This window comes from Palaemon carinicauda, chromosome 11 (genome assembly GCF_036898095.1).
Source record: "Palaemon carinicauda isolate YSFRI2023 chromosome 11, ASM3689809v2, whole genome shotgun sequence".
Lineage (NCBI taxonomy): Eukaryota > Metazoa > Arthropoda > Malacostraca > Decapoda > Palaemonidae > Palaemon > Palaemon carinicauda.
Window position 1 is genome coordinate 56,327,156 of NC_090735.1, and position 23,582 is coordinate 56,350,737.

Sequence of the window (23,582 nt, forward strand, 5' to 3'; positions counted from 1 at the left end):
TTCGTATTATATGATGACATTTACGACAATACATCCCTTTTCTATACTCCATTTTATTCACACCTGATCATATATATGTTTGTTAGTTCCCCGCTTTGTGTTATGCCTACTGACGATATTTCATTTTTTATTTCATTGTACTAGGCGACTCTCAAATTGTGAATATATATATATATATATATATATATATATATATATATATATATATATATATATATATATATATGTATATATATATATATATATATATATATATATATATATATATATATATATATATATATATATATATATATATATATATATATATATTATACATATGCACACACACACACACACACACACACACACACACACACACACACATATATATATATATATATATATATATATATATATATATATATATATATATATATATATATATATATATATATATATATGAAAAGCACCTGTGACCGTCGCATATGGTTCAGGTTCAGGTGTTGGGCTTAATCCTGTAATTAAATTTAACATAATAATCGTATCTAAGCTTGGGATCAAACTCGTTGTATTATAGAGAATCAAATTTAAATTACGCTTTTAATTAATTAGAACTACTTGCATTTCGGCCAAACAAAATTATTAATTAAGAAGTTACATTTTTCATTTTGTCTTTTAGATTGAGAATCACCATAACCCTCGTAGCCCCTATCAAACATTCTAATGTGATTCTATGAGAACTGGCTAATGAAAGTCAAATAAATTATTTTTAACTTAATTAAAAGTTTTGTTACATTTGTCAGCAAAATATTTACCATACTTTTCTTTTTCATAGATTATGTTGGAATGAGGGTTTTGAGAAACAACACATTACTCTTAGTTTAACATTTTGTTTTGATGACACTCAAGAATCGAGCAGCCTTGGGTTAAGAGCCAATTGCTAACCTCTACTTCCAGTTCTTGAAGTTGTTGTTTCTTGTGACTTGCGATTGATCGAGAAAGGTGAGACTTATCTTTATTGTTGTAAGTAAATATTAGAATTCCTCTAGGTAATTGCATATGATAAGTATTTATCTTTGGTTATATGGAAACTAACATTTTCAGGCCCAGCTTAGCTTTGTATGTACCTATAGGTCTATCATAGGCTGAGTTTAGGCCACCACTAATAAGGTCTCTCTGAACTGTAAAATTTTACATCCGATGATATTGGATAGAAATGTCTGGAACAAGAAAATTTACCATCATATACTTTCAAATACATCCTTTGTCTTTAGTCTTGTAGCATAACCCAGATTGATTATTAAATCCATGTTAACTGTATTTAATTTATGGGCTGGTTTGCTGGTCCTATCACCCGGGAACTGTGTCCTACAGGACCTACAATATCTATTTGTCGTAGGTGCAGACTCTTTGGTAATATTGTAGTATAGTACAATATCCCTAATGAAGAAAATGAAAGGTGCTCTTAGTGTATTTACAGGCAATTTCAACGATTCTGATAAAAATGGTTGTTGGAAATCCATATTCCATAAAATTCATCTTACATACTGTAGTTCTAGAAATTATGACTGAAAAACCATATTTTAAACGGAATTAAATGCAAGATTATGATTTAACCGAAGTTTCCCCATCTGTCCTAATAATGTATGTGATTCGCATCCTTACCGACCTGGTGGACAATGCCCCTGGTATGACCCCAGCCCTATAACTCCATGTCCTTATTAGTTTAGCCCAACACAGGTTGTAATCCAGTTTTTACTTCCCAACCATTATCTCTTCTGAAACTTGGTTTTTTCAGATATGTTTCCAAGTTTAACCTGTCCTTAAACCTATAAGAATATTTGTTCCGTAACTGACATACAAACCACGCTATTTAATAGGGGTATTACTTTCGGCATAGCTGAAATGACAAGCCATTAAGAGGTTCTAGCGAGGTGCAGGGACTCTTTATTTCTTGGGTGCTGACACTCAAATAACGAGTCCCCGGGCAAAGCCAAAAAGCTAGTGCTGGGTGGGATGCCCACCTTTCCTAAGGGGTGAGTCACCCCTATTAAATAGCGTGATTTGTATGTCAGTTATGGAACAAATAGTGCCAACGTTATCCCTGCGTGTCGTAAGAGGCGACTAAAAGGGACGGGACGAGGGGTCTAGGAACCTCCTCTCCTGTATCTACATCCTGTGAGACATTGACAAAGAGATGGAGCTGGGGGGAGAGTGACTGCTCCCCGCACTCTAGTTTTGGGGTGTTTGAATGTGCGTGGATGTAGTACGATAGAGAGTAAAAGATGTGAAATTGGAAGTATGTTTAGGAATAGTAGGATGGATGTATTAGCCTTGTGTGAGACGAAGATAAAAGGAAAGGGTGAAGTGATGTTTGGTGAAATGTCTGGTAGAGTGTCTGGGATTGAAAGGGGAAGAGCGAGAGAGGGTGTGGCCTTATTGCTGAGTGAATGGATGACAGGTACAGTAGTGGAATGGAAGGAGATATCATCTAGGTTAATATGGGTAAGGGTTAGGTTGGGTAGGGAATGTTGGGCGTTTGTCAGTGCGTATCGGCCAGGTAGTGAGAAAAGTGAAGAAGAGCGGAATGAGTTCTGGAATGAATTAACTAGCTGTGTAGAAGGATTGGGTAGAAGGAATTATGTAGTTGTTATGGGTGACTTAAATGCTAGAGTGGGCGCTGGAGAGGTAGAAGGTGTCATTGGGAAGTATGGCGTACCAGGTGAAAATGAGAGTGGTGAGAGACTGGTAGATATGTGTGTTGAGCAAGAGATGGTGATAAGTAATAGCTTTTTCAAAAAGAAAGATAAAAATAAGTATACGTGGGTAAGAGTGGCAAATGGAAGAGTAGTAGAAAGGGCATTAATGGATTATGTGTTGATAACTAGAAGAATGTTTGGAAGATTGAAAGACGTGCACATGTTTAGGGGTATGGCTAACGGTATGTCTGATCATTTTTTGGTGGAAGGAAAATTAGTTGTAGTAAAAGAATGGGGGAATAGAATAGGTGGATGTAAAAGGGAGGTAGTGAGGGTTGAAGAGCTAATAAAACCGGGGGTGAAAAGTAAATATCAGGAAAGGTTGAAAATGATATCTGACGAAGTGAAAGTAAGAGAAACTGGCAATTTCGAGGAGGAGTGGAAGTTAGTAAAAGAAAATTTTGTTGGGATTGCAAGTGATGTGTGTGGAAAGAAGGTTGTTGGAGGCAGTATGAGGAAGGGCAGTGAATGGTGGAATGAAGGAGTGAAGGTAAAAGTGGAAGAGAAAAAGAGGGCTTATGAAGAATGGCTGCAGAGTAATAGTATAGAGAAGTATGAAAAATATAAAGAGAAAAATGTGGAAGTAAAGCGCAAGGTACGTGAGGCAAAGAGGGCAGCTGACCTGAGGTGGGGTCAGGGATTAGGTCATTCATATGAAGAGAATAAGAAGAAGATTTGGAAAGAAGTGAAGAGAGTAAGGAAGGCTGACTCAAGAATGGAAGAGACAATGAAAGATGGAAATGGAAGGTTGTTAAAAGGAGAGGAGGCAAGGAAAAGATGGGCGGAATATTTTGAAAGTTTACTGAATGTTGAGGATAATAGGGAGGCAGATATAATTGCAGCTGCAGGTGTTGAGGTGCCAGTGATGGGAGATGAGAATGAGAGAGAGATTACAATAGATGAAGTGAGGAGAGCACTAGATGCAACGAGAGTAGGAAAAGCATCTGGTATGGATGGTGTGAGAGCTGAGATGTTGAAGGACTGTACTTGAATGGTTGGTGAGATTGTTTACTATGTGTTTTGTGTTGTCAATGGTACCAGTAGATTGGGTTTGTGCATGTATTGTACCACTATATAAGGGTAAGGGAGATGTGCATGAGTGTTGTAATTCAAGAGGTATTAGTTTGTTAAGCATAGTTGGAAAAGTGTATGGTAGAGTATTGATTAATAGGATCAAGGATAAAACAGAGAATGCAGTCTTAGAAATACAGGGTGGTTTTAGAAGAGGTAGGGGTTGTATGAATCAGATTTTTACAGTTAGGCATATGCGAGAAATATTTAGCAAAAGGTAAGGAGGTGTATGTTGCGTTTATGGATCTGGAGAAAGTGTATGATAGAGTTGATAGGGAAGCAATGTGGAATGTGATGAGGTTATATGGAGTTGGTGGAAGGTTGTTGCAAGCAGTGAAAAGTTTCTACAAAGGTAGTAAAGCATGTGTTAGAATAGGAAATGAAGTGAGTGATTGGTTTCCGGTAAGAGTGGGGCTGAGACAGGGATATGTGATGTCGCCGTGGTTGTTTAACTTGTATGTTGAAGGAGTGGTGAGAGAGGTGAATGCTCGAGTGCTTGGACGAGGATTAAAACTGGTAGACGAGAATGACCATGAACGGGAGGTAAATCAGTTGTTGTTTGCGGATGATACTGTACAGGTTGCAGACACAGAAGAGAAGCTTGGACGATTAGTGACAGAATTTGGAATTGTGTGTGAGAGAAGGAAGTTGAGAGTTAATGTGGGTAAGAGTAAGGTTATGAGATGTACGAGAAGGGAAGGTGGTGCAAGGTTGAATGTCATGTTGAATGGAGAGTTACTTGAGGAGGTGGATCAGTTTAAGTACTTGGGGTCTGTTGTTGCAGCAAATGGTAGAGTGGAAGCAGATGTACGTCAGAGTGAATGAAGGTTGCAAAGTGTTGGGGGCAGTTAAGGGAGTAGTAAAAAATAGAGGGTTGGGCATGAATGTAAAGAGAGTTCTATATGAGAAAGTGATTGTACCAACTGTGCTGTATGGATCCGAGTTGTGGGGAATGAAAGTGATGGAGAGACAGAAATTGAATGTGTTTGAGATGAAGTGTCTAAGGAGTATGGCTGGTGTATCTCGAGTAGATAGGGTTAGGAACGAAGTAGTGAGGGTGAGAACGGGTGTAAGAAATGAGTTAGCAGCTGGAGTGGATATGAATGTGTTGAGGTGGTTTGGCCATGTTGAGAGAATGGAAAATGGATGTCTGCTAAAGAAGGTGATGAATGCAAGAGTTGATGGGAGAAGTACTAGAGGAAGGCCAAGGTTTGGGTGGATGGATGGAGTGAAGGAAGCTCTGGGTGATAGGAGGATAGATGTGAGCGAGGCAAGAGAGCGTGCTAGAAATAGGAATGAATGGCGAGCGATTGTGACGTAGTTCCGGTAGGCCCTGCTGCTTCCTACGATGCCTTAGATGACCGCGGAGGTAGCAGCAGTAGGGGATTCAGCATTATGAAGCTTCATCTGTGGTGGATAATGTGGGAGGGTGGGCTGTGACACCCTAGCAGTACCAGCTGAACTCGGTTGAGTCCCTTGTTAGGCTGGGAGGAACGTAGAGAGTAGAGGTCCCCTTTTGTTTTTGTTTCTTTGTTGATGTCGGCTACCCCCCAAAATTGGGGGAAGTGCCATGGTATATGTGTGTATGTATGTACATAAACCTTAGCTATTTAATCAAACTTGCCCGCCAGCCCTATCCCCCTTGAAGTCCTACCTCCAAGCAAAGTGAGCTCAAGCACAGGTGTGTGTGTGTGTGTGTGGGGGGGGGGGTAGCAAGCTACCCTCCCTTACCCCCGCTAACTAGCGGTGTGGGTAGTTAACCCTCGTTAAATTTTAATGGCTCGTTATTTCAGCTACGCTGAAAGTAATACCCATATTAAATAGCTAAGGTTTGTATAGTTAGGAAAAATACAATTTTCAATATTTAACTTAGCCGGTGATTATATAGCTGCAACTCTGTTGCTCGACAGACAACTCTACGGTAAAAACTCGCCAGCGATCGCTACACAGGTTGCGGGTGTGCCCAACAGCGCCATCTGTCGACCAGATACCCAGTCCTCAATGTAAACAAAGACTCAATTTTCTCTCTGTCGAGGTGTCGACAAGACGTACTTACTCGCTGTTGCTAAACTGGAGTTTTTTCACATCTAATTGGTGAAGTACTTTATTCTAGTTTTGAGCTTTCGCTGTGCAGGGTTTCTCTTCACACAAATCCTTGAACTCTTTTTGATAACGGATTCTTTGTTGATGACTTTTTGATAGTTTTTTGAATTTCCCTTTGACCAATTCAAAATGGCTGACCCTTCACAAGTCCCCAAATTTAGGAAGTGCAATGCTAGGGACTGTTCAAGGCGTCTTCCGAAGGCTTCTATCGACCCTCACACTGTTTGTTCCAATTGTCGGGATAAAACCTGTCAATTGGAAGATCGGTGTGAGGAGTGCGTTGGTCTTTCGGAATTCGATTTCATCGAATTTCAAAAGTATACACGTAGGCTAGAGAGAGATAGAGTTAGGAGAAGTTCTTCTCGTTCTATTGATATATCCTCTCCTCATGCCCCACAACCTATTCCTTCCCCTGTAGTGGTTGCTCCTAACCCCCCTCCTGGCACTCAGGAACCATCGATGGCTGATATGATGCGTGCCATCCAGGCTCTGGGTGAGAGAGTTGAGTCCCTTGCTAGTGACCGTAATCAGCTCATGGCGGATGTGAAGGAGCTTAAGTGCAAAAGTGCAGTGGGAAGTGTTAAAGTGCTGAGTGATAGTGTTGTGGATAGTGTTGCGCTTGAGGGTTCGTCTGTTCGTGCCTGTCGTCCTCCTAGTCCGGGACCTCTTGCAAGCTCCCAAGTCCAGGGGAGAAGCAATGTCGTACGACAAATGGGTTCGAGAGGCTTTAATCAGCGAACAGACGTTCCCTCCGTGGTATCGGGCGTATCTACCCAAGATCGCTCCTACCTAACTAAGACGAGAGAGCCCATTTATACCTCGTCTTCGGAAGGTGTTTCTCGCAAGAAACCCTGGACCAAGGTCTCACGACCGTTAAAACGCAAGTCGGTCCCTTCAGCGCAAGTCCAACGGCCCGGTTGTAACCAATGGGTCAGTTCGGACTCGCTGCCGTCATCCGATGACTGCTCACCGCCTAAGAGAGGCAAAGCGGTACCGCTTCAGACAGTAACACCGTCTGTCGCCGCACCTGCTCCCGTAGACCCTAAGTGGTCTCTACTGCAAGACATGCAGTCTAAACTGATGTCTCTAATGCAGGACTTTCGTGCGGAGAAGGTTGCTGCCGCACCAGCTAGTACAATACCTAGCCTACAACCTTCCACACGATCGGTTGTGCGTCCTGTGGACGCTGAGGTAACCTTCTCACGCACACCAGTTGAGAGAGTTCCTCCACCCATGCGTTCCAGTGTGATCTGCCAGCCGCATGTTGACGTTAAGCGACGCACGGAGGTTGCCGTTGACGTTCGGGAGGTTCAACAACCGTCAGAGTTGCTTTGTTTTGACGCGGTGCGTCAACCTCCGCAACCCAGTGTGGTTTCCACTGCGCACCCACATCAGTCCAGACAGTCTGGAGTAGACGCTGTGCATCCCCGCACTGCCATGGTTGTTGCCAGCTCACAGACTGGGCAGCAGTTCCATGACGTTGCGTCCGGCTCAGTCACGCATGCACCCGTGCGACCGGACTCAGCGAACCAGCCGTTACCCACTCCGTTGCCGTTTCCTCATCAGTTATCGGATGAGGGACTTTCTGATGATGATGTTGCTGCACACATAGATGAACCACAATCAGATTTGGACGAGCCTAAGTCTACTCAACCCTCTTTGGACTTTAGGAAAGTGTTGGCCATTTTCAAAGAACTGTTTCCGGACCAGTTTGTTTCTGTGGCTCCTCGTTCTCCGCCGTCAGAGTTTGTGTTAGGCATGCCGTCTACCACTCCTGCCTTTACTAGACTCGTCCTCGCACGCTCGTCCAAGAGAGCTTTGCGGGTGATAGGAGAATGGTTGCAGTCCAAGAAGAGTTTAGGGAAGACAGCCTTTGCGTTTCCCCCTGCTAGACTCTCTTCTAGATCGAGCGTCTGGTATGCCACGGGAGAAGTTCTCGGCTTGGGAGTTCCTGCCTCTTCCCAGGGCGACTTCTCAAGTCTTGTAGACTCTCCCCGCCGCCTTGCCATGAGACGCTCAAAGATATGTTGGTCATCTTCGGACCTGGACCACCTTTTGAAAGGTATCTTTAGGGCCTTCGAAGTTTTTAACTTCTTAGACTGGTGTCTAGGAGCCCTAAGCAGAAAGATCTCTCCGACAGAGAAAGAGACTTCCTTGCTCATTATGTCCTGCATGGACAAGGCCGTACGTGATGGGTCTAATGAGCTTGCTGCATCATTTGTGTCCGGAGTCCTTAAAAAGCGTGAAAACCTATGCTCATTCCTTTCAGCTGGAGTTACACCGTGCCAGAGATCCGAGCTTCTTTTTGCTCCTCTTTCCAAGGGCCTTTTTCCAGAAGACCTGATTAAGGAAATAGCCGCTTCATTGATACAGAAGGACACTCACGATCTTGTTGCGTCCTCCGCTCGCAAAGCTACCCCTTTGCCTACCTTGTCAGCTAGACCAAGGATGGACACTCCAGCGTCCCGTTTTATTCCGCCCTTTCGTGGCAGAGCCTCCAGCAGAGGAGGTGCTCGTGCCGAAGGGAAACGAGGAAAGAAGAAAGGATCCAAGTCCTTTAAGGGCAGAGTCTGACTGCCCGCATCTTCAGACAGCAGTGGGAGTCAGACTCAAGAACTTCTGGCAGACCTGGGAAAAGAGAGGCGCAGATGCACAATCTGTGAAGTTGCTCAGAGAGGGGTACAAGATCCCTTTTGTACGGAAACCCCCTCTAGCAACGTCTCCCATCGATCTCTCTCCCAGGTACAGAGAGGAAGACAAGAGACGAGCCTTGAAACGGGAAGTGTCTCTTTTACTAGAGAAGGGAGCGGTGGTCAAAGTCTCGGACCTTCAAACTTCGGGATTCTACAACCGACTCTTCTTGTTGTCAAAGAAGACAGGAGGGTGGAGGCCGGTGCTAGACGTCAGTGCTCTGAATGTCTTTGTCACAAAGCAGACGTTCTCCATGGAGACCACAAAGTCAGTCTTAGCAGCGGTCAGAAGGGAAGACTGGATGGTCTCTTTAGACCTAAGGGACGCCTACTTCCACGTCCCTATCCACCCGGACTCCCAACCTTTTCTGAGATTCGTTTTCGAAAAGGTTGTCTACCAGTTTCAAGCCCTGTGCTTTGGCCTAAGCACAGCTCCTCTTGTGTTTACGAGGCTGATGAGGAATGTAGCCAAATTCCTTCATTTATCGGACATCCGAGCCTCCCTCTATTTGGACGACTGGCTTCTCAGAGCTTCTTCCAGTCGTCGCTGTCTGAAGGATCTAAAGTGGACTCTAGATCTGACCAAGGAATTGGGTCTCCTTGTCAATATGGAAAAGTCACAACTGGTCCCATCCCAAACTATTGTGTATTTAGGGATGGAGATTCACAGTCTAGCTTTTCGGGCTTTTCCGTCGGCCCCCAGAATAAGCCAAGCCCAGTTATGCATCCAGAACATGCTGAAGAAGGAACTATGTTCAGTCAGGAAGTGGATGAGTCTGGTAGGGACGCTATCATCCCTGGAACAATTTGTGTCATTAGGAAGACTACACCTCCGTCCTCTTCAATACCATCTAGCATTTCACTGGAAAAAGGACAAGACGCTAGAAGCGGTCTCGATCCCCATTTCCGAGAAGATGAAGTCTTGCCTGACTTGGTGGAAGGACAGTATCAACCTAAGAGAGGGTCTTCCCCTGGCTGTTCAGACTCCCAACCACGTTCTCTTCTCGGACGCATCGGACGTAGGCTGGGGCGCGACGTTAGACGGTTGGGAATGTTCGGGACTGTGGAACTCGAGTCAAAGGATCATGCATATCAACTGCAAGGAGCTACTGGCAGTACATCTGGCCTTGAAAAGCTTCAGGCCTCTCCTTCGAGGCAAAGTGGTGGAAGTGAACTCGGACAACACCACTGCCTTGGCGTACATCTCCAAGCAAGGAGGGACCCACTCACTGACGTTGTACGAGATCGCAAGGGACCTGCTCATCTGGTCAAAAGGTCAAAACATTTCACTAGTAACGAGGTTCATCCAAGGCAACTTGAATGTCATGGCAGATTGTCTCAGTCGGAAGGGGCAAGTAATTCCAACGGAATGGACCCTCCACAAGGATGTATGCAAGAGACTTTGGGCCACTTAGGGCCAACCAACCATAGATCTCTTTGCAACCTCGATGACCAAGAGGCTCCCAATATATTGCTCACCAATCCCGGACCCAGCAGCAATACATATAGATGCCTTTCTCCTAGATTGGTCGCATCTAGATCTATACGCATTCCCACCGTTCAAGATTGTCAACAAGGTACTGCAGAAGTTCGCCTCTCACGAAGGGACAAGGTTGACGCTAGTTGCTCCCCTCTGGCCCGCGAGAGAATGGTTTACCGAGGTACTTCGATGGCTAGTAGACGTTCTCAGAAGTCTTCCTCTAAGGGTGGACCTTCTACGTCAACCACACGTAAAGAAGGTACACCAAAGCCTCCACGCTCTTCGTCTGACTGCCTTCAGACTATCGAAAGACTCTCGAGAGCTAGAGGCTTTTCGAAGGAGGCAGCCAGTGCGATTGCTAGAGCAAGGAGAACATCCACCCTTAGAGTCTACCAATCAAAGTGGGAAGTCTTCCGAAACTGGTGCAAGTCAGTATTTGTATCCTCTACCAGTACCTCTGTAGCTCAAATAGCTGACTTTCTCTTATACTTGAGAAAAGAACGATCACTTTCAGCTCCCACTATCAAGGGCTACAGAAGCATGTTGGCATCGGTCTTCCGGCATAGAGGCTTAGATCTTTCCAACAATAAAGATCTACAGGACCTCCTTAAGTCTTTTGAGACCACGAAGGAGCGTCGTTTGGTTACACCTAGTTGGAATTTAGACGTGGTACTAAGATTCCTCATGTCAGACAGGTTTGAGCCGCTACAATCAGCCTCCCTGAAAGATCTCACCTTAAAGACACTTTTCCTGGTATGCTTAGCCACAGCTGAAAGAGTCAGTGAGATTCATGCCTTCAGCAAGAACATCGGATTTTCGTCAGAAAAAGCTACATGTTCGCTGCAACTTGGTTTTCTAGCCAAAAATGAGCTGCCTTCTCGACCTTGGCCGAAATCGTTCGATATTCCCAGCTTATCGAATATGGTAGGCAATGAACTAGAAAGAGTCTTATGCCGTGAGAGCTCTTAAGTTCTATTTAAAACGAACTAAACCTTTACGAGGCCAATCTGAAGCTTTATGGTGTTCAGTTAAGAAACCATCTTTGCCTATGTCAAAGAATGATTTATCCTACTTTATCAGACTGTTAATACGAGAAGCTCATTCCCATCTGAGTGAGGAAGACCAAGCATTGCTGAAGGAGAGGACACACGAAGTTAGAGCTGTCGCAACTTCCGTGGCCTTTAAGCAAAATAGATCTCTGCGAAGTATAATGGACGCAACCTATTGGAGAAGCAAGTCAGTGTTTGCGTCTTTTTATCTAAAGGATGTCCAGTCTCTTTACGAGGACTGCTACACACTGGGACTATTCGTAGCAGCAAGTGCAGTAGTGGGTGAGGGCTCAACCACTACAATTCCCTAATTCCATACCCTTTTAATCTTTCTCTTGAAATGTTTTTATTGTTGTTTTTTGGGTTGTCCGGAAGGCTAAGAAGCCTTTCGCATCCTGGTTGATTTGGCGGGTGGTCAAAGTCATTTCTTGAGAGCGCCTAGATTAGGGGTTTTGATGAGGTCCTGTTGTATGGGTTGCAACCCTTGATACTTCAGATCCTAGGGGTCGATCAGCATCCTAAGAGGATCGCGAGGCTCCGTTAGGAAAACGTACTTAAAAGGCAGAGTAATTGTTCAAGTCGACTTCCTTACCAGGTACCTATTTATTTTGTTTTTTGTTATTTTGATAACTTCTAAAATGAAATAAAAACTCTTAGCTCATAAAAGTGTAAACATATATTGCTGGTCTCTACCCACCCCCCTGGGTGTGAATCAGCTATATAATCACCGGCTAAGTTAAATATTGAAAAATGTTATTTTGATTATAAAATAAATTTTTGAATATACTTACCCGGTGATGATAAATTAAATGACCCTCCCTTCCTTCCCAATAGAGACGCAGTGGGACGAGGAGAAAATTGAGTCTTTGTTTACATTGAGGACTGGGTATCTGGTCGACAGATGGCGCTGTTGGGCACACCCGCAACCTGTGTAGCGATCGCTGGCGAGTTTTTACCGTAGAGTTGTCTGTTGAGTAACAGAGTTGCAGCTATATAATCACTGGGTAAGTATATTCAAAAATTTATTTTATAATCAAAATAACATATTATCTACGAATTTGTCATGATTTTCCTCCAATAAGATTAATTTAAGTGTTCAAGACTCGATCTCTGATAGACACACTATTAACACCTATTATTCTCTCCAAAAGAGGAATGGCTTCTTGTTTGGAATATTCCCGATAAAGATATCTTAGCTAAATGAATATCGATGTGGAACTTTTTCAATTTGTCGCCATTAGAGGTCGACCGAGGCTTTTTAGATGTGGAGGAAATAGATTTTTCAAGGAAAAGTCACATAACAGTGAAAGTGTCTGTAATTGGAGATTGGAAATGTCTACCAAAACTAGTAGTCCTTTAATAGGAGTATGTTTTCAGAGTAGCTGGAATGGGTCTGTTAAAATTTTAATGACAAGGGGATTAGTTACTGTTCCCTGGCCACCTGATAGGCCACTGAGCTCTTCACATTGCTTTTAGCCAATGGAGAGTAAAAATGCACTCCCAAAATGGTCAACTACTTGTTTCTTTTTATACTTCACGGTCGGTCTGTGTGAAAGGGTACCAGAAACGTATCTTCTCAAAATACTGTCTCTTCATGGAGTTCCTAGATATCTTTACTTTTTGCTGTATTGTTGGCTTAGAAGCATCATTAGAAGGAAAACTTAAGTTCCTCCACTACCTATATCATCTCTTCACACACTGCTGGTCAAGATAGAATAGTTCCTTGGTTCTTTTCCCCTTTATGGAGTAGGAAGTCCTACATTACTGATCTTTAGGAGTTGCGTATATGTGACACCTACCGAATACTCAATGTACCCTTGAGAATGCTTCTTTGTCTCATTATACACTGCAGGTTGGGATGAAAGATCTCTGCCCTTATTTTCCCTGTATTGGAGGGAGAGTCTTATTAGTATTATTATTACTATTATTATTAATATTATTATTATTACTTGCTAAGCTACAAACCTAGTTGGAAAAGAAGGATGCCATAAGCCCAAGGGTTCCAACAGGGAAAATAGCCCAATGAGGAAAGGAAATAAACTACAAGAGAAGTTTAAGAACAATAAGAACACCAAAATAAATTTTTAAATATTTAACTTAGCCGGTGAATATATAGCTGCAACTCTGTTGCTCAACAGACAAACTGTACAGAAAAAACTCGCCAGCGATCGCTATACAGGTTGCGGGTGTGCCCAACAGCGCCATCTTTCGGCCAGATACCAAGCTCTATGTAAACAAAGACTCAATTTTCTCTCTGTCGACGTGTCGACAAGACGTACTTTACTCGCTGTTGAAACCTGGAGTTTTTCCCATCATCTTTGGTGAAGTACTATATTCTGGTTTGAGCTTTCGCAGTGCAGGTGTTTTATCTTCATCTTAAATCTTGAACTCGTATTGGATAGATTTAATTATGGTGACAAAGAGAGTATGGACTTTCTTTCACTTTTAAATGGCCGATCCTTCCCTTAGACGGAAGTGTGTTTAGGCTTTTAGTAATTATCTTATCACGTTATAAATTAATTATAGATTTTCCTCTATATATTTTATATCTCTCCGCCTTTATTAGGCCTCTTCGATTAACTTTCCATTTATTATAAACATATAAAAAACGGATTTTGAGCGAAGCGAAAAATCTATTTTTGGGTGAGATAGCCATGGCGTCCTGATGGAAGGTTCCTGTTTGGTAGCTTCCTTGGGTATAAGACTACTAAGATATTCCCAGAGAATTTAACCACAGGTTATCACAGAATTCTAACTTCTGGAGCGAGTATCTCAAAGGTTTCCCTTTAAGACATCGTAATACAACAGGGGACACGCATGTCTGGTCGTGCCACATAGCTATCTCCACCCCGAACAGAGTTAACGCTTCGGTGTGTAAGGGCTGAGAATAGCTGGGAGCCGTTCCACAGCTAATCTCACTCGTGGCTACTACTGATACTCGAGACGTAAACAAACGGACGCCATTGCTCTAATGACGTCACGAGCGTCTTTATCCTGGCGCCAGTTGCTGCCCATCACCATGATACAATTGTGTAGGGTGGGAACAAACTGACGAAGTAGTAGGGAGGGTCCATCAGGACGCCATGGCTATCTCACCCAAAAATAGATTTTTCGCTTCGCTCAAAATCCGTTTTTTGGGCTCAAGCCATGGCGTCCTGATGGAAGAGTACCAGAGAATCAATGTATCGTGGTAGATTTTCCCCCCAGAGTTAAGTGCCTAGGCATTGACAAATAGCAAAGTAATCTTAGATAAGAACCATAGGAACGAAGTATCCTGCCCCCCATTGGTAGGAAGTTCCCATGGGCTATGCCGACGTCAAAGTGGTATTGAAGGACTATTCATCTTGACAGAAGAGCTTTTTAATAGCTTAGAGATGAAGCAGAATGTTTGATATTTGTATAGGAACATTCTGAGTGGGTCAGTGGTGGTTGGGCACTGTGTGTAGGATTCATCTCCTGATTATCAGAAGTAAGTATTCGAGTAGGAACCTTACTGAGGCAAGATAAATATAATTTAAGGATAGATATCTTAAATTCTTCATGACCATAAGAAAGGAGGAATAAATAAAACTATGACAGTATATATTTCATAGTAAGTAGGAGCTGAAGGAGACGCATAAGTAATAAAATAGAAATTTTATTTCACAATGCAGAAATTAAATAATTTACAGCAAAAGTAAAGTTCATTTACAGTAATAATAATGTACATAGAAATAAAGGCTTGCTCTTGAATCTGAAAGGGAATTTCAGGATTAGTAGGTACTCGTTCTCGAGGAACGCAAGTCTTTAAATAACACATCATGCTCAAGGCATGCGGCACTTGTGTAACACTATGACATTTCACCTGGGATAAGAACAGTTATAAAAGCACTAAGTGTTTTTAGACATCACTATGAATCACTCGAGGGTCAACATAGGCACCCGAAGAGTTAGAGTCCCAAATAACTCACTGTTCTACGCAGAGTTAGGTGCAGGTTTCATAACACTACCTGCGGCTACCACAAAATGTTTGATTTCGTGCACTTGTTTCGCATAATGTTTAAAGAAAACTCGCGAGGACTTCCAGCCCGTAAAGTTTTTAAGGCTTTCAAAGTCCATGCTCTGAAAAAAGTTCAGAGAAGATGCCACTTTTCTAGGATCATGACCAGCGGGTGTACTGTTCGGATCCGCTCTGCGAATGAAGTAGGTGATTTTCGCTCTTAATTGTTTCAGTGACAGGTCGCTGCCCGATGTTTCTCCTTTGAAGAGTTGGCCTCCACCAAAGTTTGAAGTTCTGCGAAGATAGACCTTGAGGCTCTCTACTGGACATAGAGAGACATCCTCCTTCAGGGGGCATATTCTCCAAGGGCCCCATCTTTTGGTGGGTAATTCATTTTTGGCGAGAAACGTCGGATCAGGGGAGAGGGTCACTTCTCCTGAATCAGCAAACAGGATGTGTCCCTCTTCTCTTGATAATGCCACTATTTCGCTGACTCGAGCTCCCGAGGCGAGAGCAAATAAAAATATAACTTTCTGAGTCAGATCCTTGAGGGGGCATGAATCGTTGTCCAAGTTGGAGGCGAAATGGAGCACCTTGTCTAGTGACCAGGAGATCGGTTTCGGAGGGGGTGCTGGGCGGAGGCGAGCACATGCTTTCGGCAGTTTGTTAAAGATGTCGTTGGACAGATCAATTTGGAAGGCATATAGAATTGGTCTAGTCAAAGCCGATTTGCAGGTTGAAATCGTATTGGCTGCTAATCCTTGTCCATGAAGGTGAATGAAGAAGGACATACAGAAATCAATGGTGATTTCTTTAGGATTTTTTGCTTTAACAAAGGAGACCCATTTCCTCCAGGATGATTCATATTGCCGTCTCGTGGATTCGGTCTTGTATTCCTCTAGGAAGTCTAGACTTTTCTTCGAGATCCCAAACCTCTTCTTTGCGGCAAGGGAGAGAAAATCATGAGATGAAGGTCCTTGATTTTCGATGATGAAGCGAAGACAGTCGACTTCTGTACTTGTTGAGAGAGAACTGGGCCCGGGAGAGGGATCAGCTTGGGCTGCAGCTCCAGGACCAGGGGGTACCAGTTGCTCCGGGGCCACTTGGGAGCCACTAGGGCCGCTGTCCCTTTGAAGGTTCTCAGTTTGGAGAGGACTTTCAACAGAAGGTTGGTGGGAGGGAACAGGTATATCTTGGACCATCTGTTCCAGTCCAGTGACATGGCGTCCACCGCTTCTGCTTTGGGGTCCTCGTACGGGGCTACGTACAGAGGAAGTTGATTGTTGTCGCTCGTTGCAAAGAGATCTATCTGAAGTTCTGGGACTTGATGAGAGATGAAGGAGAATGATCTTGCGTCTAGAGACCATTCCGACTCTATCGGGTTTGTCCGAGATAGAGCATCCGCTGTCACGTTGCGGAATCCTTGTAGGTGAACTGCAGACAGGTGCCACTTCTTCTTCTCCGCCAGACGGAAGATTGGGAGAAGCACCTGATTTATCTGGGGCGATCTTGAGCCCTGGCGATTGAGACAACGAACTACCACCGAGTTGTCTAGGGTTAGACGGATGTGGATCGAGGGCGGCGGGGATAGCTTCTTCAGAGTAAGAAGGACCGCCATGGCCTCCAAGATGTTTATGTGGAACGTCTTGAATAGTGGAGACCAGGTCCCTTGAGCTTGTTTCAGGTGGGAGTGACCTCCCCAGCCCTCCAGTGAGGCATCCGTGTGGATGTTGAGTGATGGAGGAGGGTGTTGGAGAGGAATGGACCTTTTCAGGGCCATTGCTTCCGACCACGGCTTTAGGAGGCGTCGAAGTCTGTCTGGAAGCCGTCTCTTGAGGTCTCTTCGAGCGATGGATGCCGATCGTCTCCAGACTCCCGCGGCATCCTTTAGCTGTGCACGAAGCACTGGGTTTGTCACTGAGGCGAATTGTAGAGAGCCTAGAACTCGTTCCTGCTGTCGTCTTGAAATGCGTTTGGATTTCAGTAGTCGCTTGACAGACCCTGCTATTTCCTTCCTTTTCTTCTGGGGGATGGAAAGGCGGTGTGACTGAAGATTCCAGTGGATTCCCAGCCACTGAAACTTCTGAGCTGGAGAGAGGCGAGATTTCTTCTCGTTGATCTTGAATCCCAGGTGTTCTAGGTACTGGGTAACTTCGTCGCAAGACTTTGTACACTCTTCGGGCGATGGAGCCCAGACTAGCCAGTCGTCGAGGTAGGCCATCACCTGGACGTTTCTTAGGCGGAGCTGTTGTACTATGGCATCCGCCAGCTTTGTGAAGATCCGAGGGGCCACATTGAGGCCGAATGGCATGGCCCGGAAGGCGTAGCTTTTCCTTTGGAGTCGAAATCCTAGGTAGGAGGAAGCGTGATGGTTCATTGGAATGTGCCAATAGGCATCCGCCAGGTCTATAGAGACCGTGTAGGAACCTTGAGGCAGAAGGGTCCTTATTTGTTGAAGCGTCAGCATCTTGAATTTGTTGTTCTCTATGAACTTGTTGAGGGGGGATAAGTCCAGAATGACTCTGAGCTTGTCTGAGTCCTTCTTGGGAACGCAAAACAGTCTCCCTTGGAACCTGGTGGACTTTACCTTCCTTATCACCTTCTTGTTCAAGAGGTCTAGAACATATTCTTCCAGAATGGGGGTCGATTGTTGGAAGAACCGCTGGAAGATTGGGGGTGGATGCACCCAACTCCAGCCTAGACCGTTCTTGATGATGCTGTGTGCCCAAGGATCGAAGGTCCAACGATCCTGGAATTGGCGGAGTCTTCCTCCCACCGGAAGCACTTCATTGCTTCTGGTGTCCCGAGGACTTGTTGCCTCGGCCGCTAGCTCCCTTTCCTCCTCTACCTCTGGAGGGACGACGAGAGGCGTCTCTGCTTGCACCCCTGGACGAGCCTCTACCTCTGGCATGAAAGGTAGTGGTTGGCTGTTCGAAGGCAGGGGTGAAGACCGGTGACTGTGACAACACCGGTTGGGGGACCAATTGAAAGGTCTGTTGTGGTTGGGCAACCACTTGGGAGGTAGCGGGTCCCGGAAACTGACGTCTTTGTTGACGTTGCTGGGGTTTCGGTTTCTGAGGTTTCCTCTTAGGCTGAGGTCCATCGTCCTGAGAGGTTTTCCTTTTCCTGGACATGCCCCACTTGTGGAGAAGGTTCCTATTCTCCGTGGCGGCTCTGTCCGTTATTTCCTTGACAAGGTCCGAAGGAAACAGGTGCTTTCCCCAGATGTTGGAGGAAATCAGCCTCCGGGGTTCGTGTTTCACGGTGGCACCGACAAACACGAATTCACGACAGGCTCTACGAGCCTTTATGAAATGGTACAAGTCCTTCATTACCGTCAGTAAGTGGGATTTGGCCAGTACCATGTAGTGATCTGGTACTGCTGTGTCACAGGCCATAACTTCAAGTTGGACTTGATGAGAAAGAGACGCTGCAAGCCTCTCCTTCGTGTCTTGTTCCCGGCGAAGGAGGTGATCATTGAGCTTAGGGAGGTCTTCATTAAACTGACGTCCGGCAACGTCAGGATCAAGCCTACCCACAACGAAAGTATGTTGGACATCTTTCCATTGTCTAGTGTCAGGGGGCGTTACGATGGAGAAGGGTCTGCACTCCTCCAGTGCAGGGCAGGGTTTCCCTTCTTCCGCCGCCTTAAGGCATGCAGCCAAGGCCTTTTCCAAAAATGGAAGAACCGCAGTGTCGGGAGCGACATAAGTAGGATGCTTCTTGCTCAAGGCAGGAAGCTTAGAGCAGGTAAAGCCCCTGCTCTTAAATGCGGAGGCTAACATAGCCTGGGCCTTAGCGAGATCGAACACTATCTCTTCCTTAGGTTCGGTCTCCTCCTTCGAGGCAGGTTCAGAACGAAGCCGGACGTAACAGTCCGGGTAGGCCTCGAAGCTTGGGAAGAATTCCACATCTTCCAACGGGACCGTGCCAATCTTGTCACTAACAAAGATCCTGCCGGTCGCAATAACCATATGCTCTGCATACCTCCACGGGTTGGCATGAGAGCAAGCTGGGAGATCCTTAACCGAAATCTTCTTCGGTTCTCTGGATCCAATCATTGACCTGATGGACTCCTGGTTCTCCTTCAGTCTGTCGTCCATGACAGCTCTAATCAGCCGGATCAGTTCTTGGGTAGACGAAGAGGGATCCGGGGTCGAGGAGGTAGACGGAATGGACACATCCGTCGGTGTAGGAGTAGGCGGAGGGATGGATGGGGGAGGAGCTCCAAGCTCCGACTCGGTGTATTCCACCTTGTCTTCTTCCTCTTCGGCTCCTTGAGCCATAAGCGTCTTCTCCGTGTCTTCCGAGACGTCAGAGATCTGTTCATCCTCTTCGGAATCTAGGCGACACTCGTGCATGGACTGAGCCATGACCACATCAGGTTCCACCGTAATTTGGACAGTTGGGATTGCTTCCTTTGGAACCACTGAATCAGGGGAGGCCTTAGGGAACAGCAGGGACCTCAGTTCTTCAGTGGCCAGGTACGGTCCAGTGGCATTCCTCTGAAAACCACGCACCCACTTGCGCAGTTTCTCACGAGCCACGTCTCTAACCTCCGCTGAGGGAGGGTTATGGAAGGCCTCAACTAGGTAGGCCTGGCAGACCGTACAATCCAGTGGATTCCAGAACTTCCAATCCCCTCTCTTGTCTGAGCAAGGGGCGTGAGTCCTGCACGCCGTATGTCCGTAAAACTGGGAGCGTTTCACGGCACAGTATGCGAAATCGCATTTCATCTGCTCCTCCTGTGGAAGAAAGAGAAAATGAGTATGGGGGAGTCATAGGAATGGCTCTTAAATTAAGTTAATATTAATCATTAATTTTAACTTATAAGGTGTGATGCATAGAGAGTGAAACAGTAAAGGAGAACACGCTCCATGCATCTCGCCCGGCTGGTTACCAAAGGCTTGGTCCTGGGATGATCCAAATGACCGAGATCATTGGATACAGTTTCCTAGGATTCCCATTATATTGGAACTCCATGGAAAGCCAAGGACAAGGTTGGGATCGAATTCATTCGGTTCCCAGATAAGAGCCAGAAGGTCTCATTAAGGGTAACTGCTTCTGGCAACCAGCCGTGCTAAGATGCACATAGCATGCTGGAAATAGAAGAATGCAAAGAGACAGCATGATCACTAATAGAGCAGTACTAGGTACTGATCTTAGAAGCAAAGCAGCTTATCTATTTGCCAGGTAGGGCTATCTTAGTCTTATGATAGCTACAGAGAGGGGGTGCAAGTATTCTTGACGCCTCCGGGGTATCCGGCAAGCCGCCGGCACGCCGGAGCCCGCTCCAGCATAGATTCTGGCATTAGAACAGACAATTTTCAAAAGTCAGTTAGATACCAGGATGGCGGCCGCCGGCACAACGGCGGCACGCCGGCAGGGAGCGGCGGCTCCGGCAGCCGGAGGATGCCGGATTGGTGACTGGGGTAAGGATGGTACAGGTAGTATCGGGTTGCCGGCAGTATATGCCGGCACTCCGGAGATCGACCGGCAAGCGGACGATTAGATAGGAGTAGGAGAGCCGCCGGTAGTAGCCGGCGGCAGCCGGCAGTCCCTCGGAACACGGGGGGCTGGCGGCAAGGGTAGGGAAGTCACCAAGAGGCAGGTATTGCCGGCATAAGAGGCGGCAAGAGACCGGCACCCAGATAGATAGAGAGACAGGGGGGAGGGGGGAAGGATGCAGGAAGTACCTTCAGGGTTCCAGGCATCCCTCCCCCTCCCTGAGGGGGAGTACCCATGATAGAGACAGGCTCTATCATCCATATGCAGGGGTCACTAGGGACCGGGAGCAGGTAGCCCAAGGGAGGACTAGGGAACACCCAAGATGGGGGGGGGGGGGGGGAGACTCCCTTATGCAGAGTTACACTAGGAACTAACCTTATAGGACACTATGAAGGTATATGTACCAGAGCGGACTGCACAAGGAAGCTCGGGTAGCCCTACTCATCCACCCTAAGGAGGAGTTGTAGGACAGGGGACAGATAAGTATAAACTAACCTAAGCATAGGCTAGGCTATACAAGAGATAGGTGGGGAGGGAGAAGAGAGGGGTCTTCCCAGGAAGGGTTTCTGTACCAGAGCGGCCACAAAGGGAAGGGAGGACACTCCCTAACCTAAGATTAGGCTGATCGGCTAAAACGGTGCAAGAGTACAGTTTCAGCAAGGAACAGAGAAACCTTCCTAACCCGACCTAGATCAGGGCTAAAAGTCCTGAACTAGGCAGGGAAGAAGACGTATCGCTATCGCAGGAAAGTCGCAGACTATCCTAGCCATAGAGGTAGGCTAGCCTAACCTCACTCTCAGACGCAATCCTAAAGGGGGTTCATTCCTTTAGGGAGGACTGAGAGGCGATATAATACTCTATTAGACAATGAATCCCTTTACTCAGAAAAGGGATCAAGGCTAATTAGAGGGAATGCCAAGGCAGGGGATGAAGGAAGCATATAGGGGTCCTAAGGTTAGGTTAGGCTAGTAAGAATCACTGACTAGCCTATCCCCTATATGGTCCCTGAAGGCGAAAACATTTGCATCACTAGTCAAAAGTATTGTATAATAATAATGCCACTATCTTCATAACTTAGTCTAGGATCACTGATAATTCATGCATGAACACTTGTATATAGGCTCCTGGCCTGGGGGCTATAGTAGCCGACTGGTATGAGGTCAATCGATGACCGATAAAAAGCGTCTAAACACGAAATAAAAGTTCCTAGCTATGAAGACTAAATAAACTAATGTATTCAATTAGTATATAAGGCCGGAAGCGTTGTTGTGGCTAACTAAATAAGACATGCAAAACAACAACGACGCCATAAAATGGCGGGTCCGGTAGAGGCACAGCTCTGCCACAAAACATCAAATATTTCGCAAAATAATATTTACTTTACGGCCAGAGCTTAATTAAACAATACTGGAACCTTGTACTCAACTTTCCAGAAGAAGGCGAGGCTGAAGGTAACGACATAGCGAAGATGCAAAACGATAAAGTTCACACAAGGGAAAATCCGTCTCAGTAGGGCAGCTACTAAACAAAGGATGAAGACGCTCGTGACGTCATTAGAGCAATGGCGTCCGTTTGTTTACGTCTCGAGTATCAGTAGTAGCCACGAGTGAGATTAGCTGTGGAACGGCTCCCAGCTATTCTCAGCCCTTACACACCGAAGCGTTAACTCTGTTCGGGGTGGAGATAGCTATGTGGCACGACCAGACATGCGTGTCCCCTGTTGTATTACGATGTCTTAAAGGGAAACCTTTGAGATACTCGCTCCAGAAGTTAGAATTCTGTGATAACCTGTGGTTAAATTCTCTGGGAATATCTTAGTAGTCTTATACCCAAGGAAGCTACCAAACAGGAACCTTCCATCAGGACGCCATGGCTTGAGCCCAAAAATAAATTTTAATGTTTTGTTTATATGCGACCTTTCCTGAGAGTAGGCGGTCCTAACTTGGAAACCGAAGTTAAACAACGTTGAGCCCTTTGCAATCGTAAATAGCTTTTAAAGAGCTAATGATTTAAAACCTTTTAAATGAATATTTTTAATAAATATTTTATGAAAGAATTTCTTTGAATAGTCTTCGTACTGTTTTCAAAGATGAACTAACGTTTAGTTTATTTATACTACGCAGTTTGCGCTCTATCGTTACGATAGAGAGAGAGAGTATCACGGTTTCACTTTGCAGAAAGAGTAAATCGATTCTGACGTTTTGTTCATTATTCTTTCAAAGCTTAAATGTTTTAAATTCTTTTTTAAAGGAACTTTTTAATTGAAAAACCTTTCAGTTTTTTCCTTTGGTCAAATAACATGTTTTTTTGACGAAATGTAATTGGGCTCTTCTCTTAGGTGCGAAATCAAGAGAGAAAGAGAGAGAGAGATAGAGACGGAGGGACAGAGAGGAGAGAAAACGTTCCTTTCAAGCGGGTAACGTTGTTCTCGTGTTACTCTCGTCCCTAGTCTCTGTACGGGGAGAAAGGATAAAACTTTTTTAGTTTTTTATTCTCGTCCCCAGGCTATGTGCGGTGAGAGATTGAAAACGTAGTTTATATGAACTAGTGTTTAGTCTCTTCCCCAGCCACTGAATTTTTTATCTTAAAATATGTTTTCTGTTTTTTGCTGGTATTAATGAGCTTGCATTATACGACTGATTTCGCAATTACTTCCTTTTGATGAAGGGTAGAATTGCGTGCTTCAGGTAGAAATCAGTAAAAGTTTCGATTTCAGTGAAATAAGTGCAAAACAGAAAATCGAAGTGATAAAGTGATATTGCGCAAAGTGTTACAGTGTTGCGTCCGAGGGTTCGTCTGTTTGTGCCTGTCGTTCACCTAGTCCGGGACCTCTTGCAAGCTCCCAAACAGGGGAGAAGTAATGTCGAACGACTTATTGGTTCGAGAGGCCTTGATCAACGAACAGACGTTTCCCTCTATGGTATCGGGTGTATCTTACCAAAATCTCCCCTACCATAAGAC

General features: G+C 45.1%; 1 protein-coding gene across 2 annotated transcripts in view; it reads left to right on the forward strand.

Moving 5' to 3' along the window:
- The first annotated feature begins 846 nt into the window (after positions 1-846).
- Positions 847-23,582, forward strand: part of CSN5 (COP9 signalosome subunit 5) — an 81,811-nt gene continuing 59,075 nt past the window's right edge. Inside the window, exon 1 of one of the 2 annotated variants that reach the window (XM_068383031.1) lies at positions 847-984. The gene's annotated coding sequence lies outside the window, so the exon portion shown is untranslated. Of the gene's footprint in view, positions 1,006-23,582 lie in introns of both variants that reach the window. The other variant, XM_068383032.1, reaches the window with a different exon arrangement.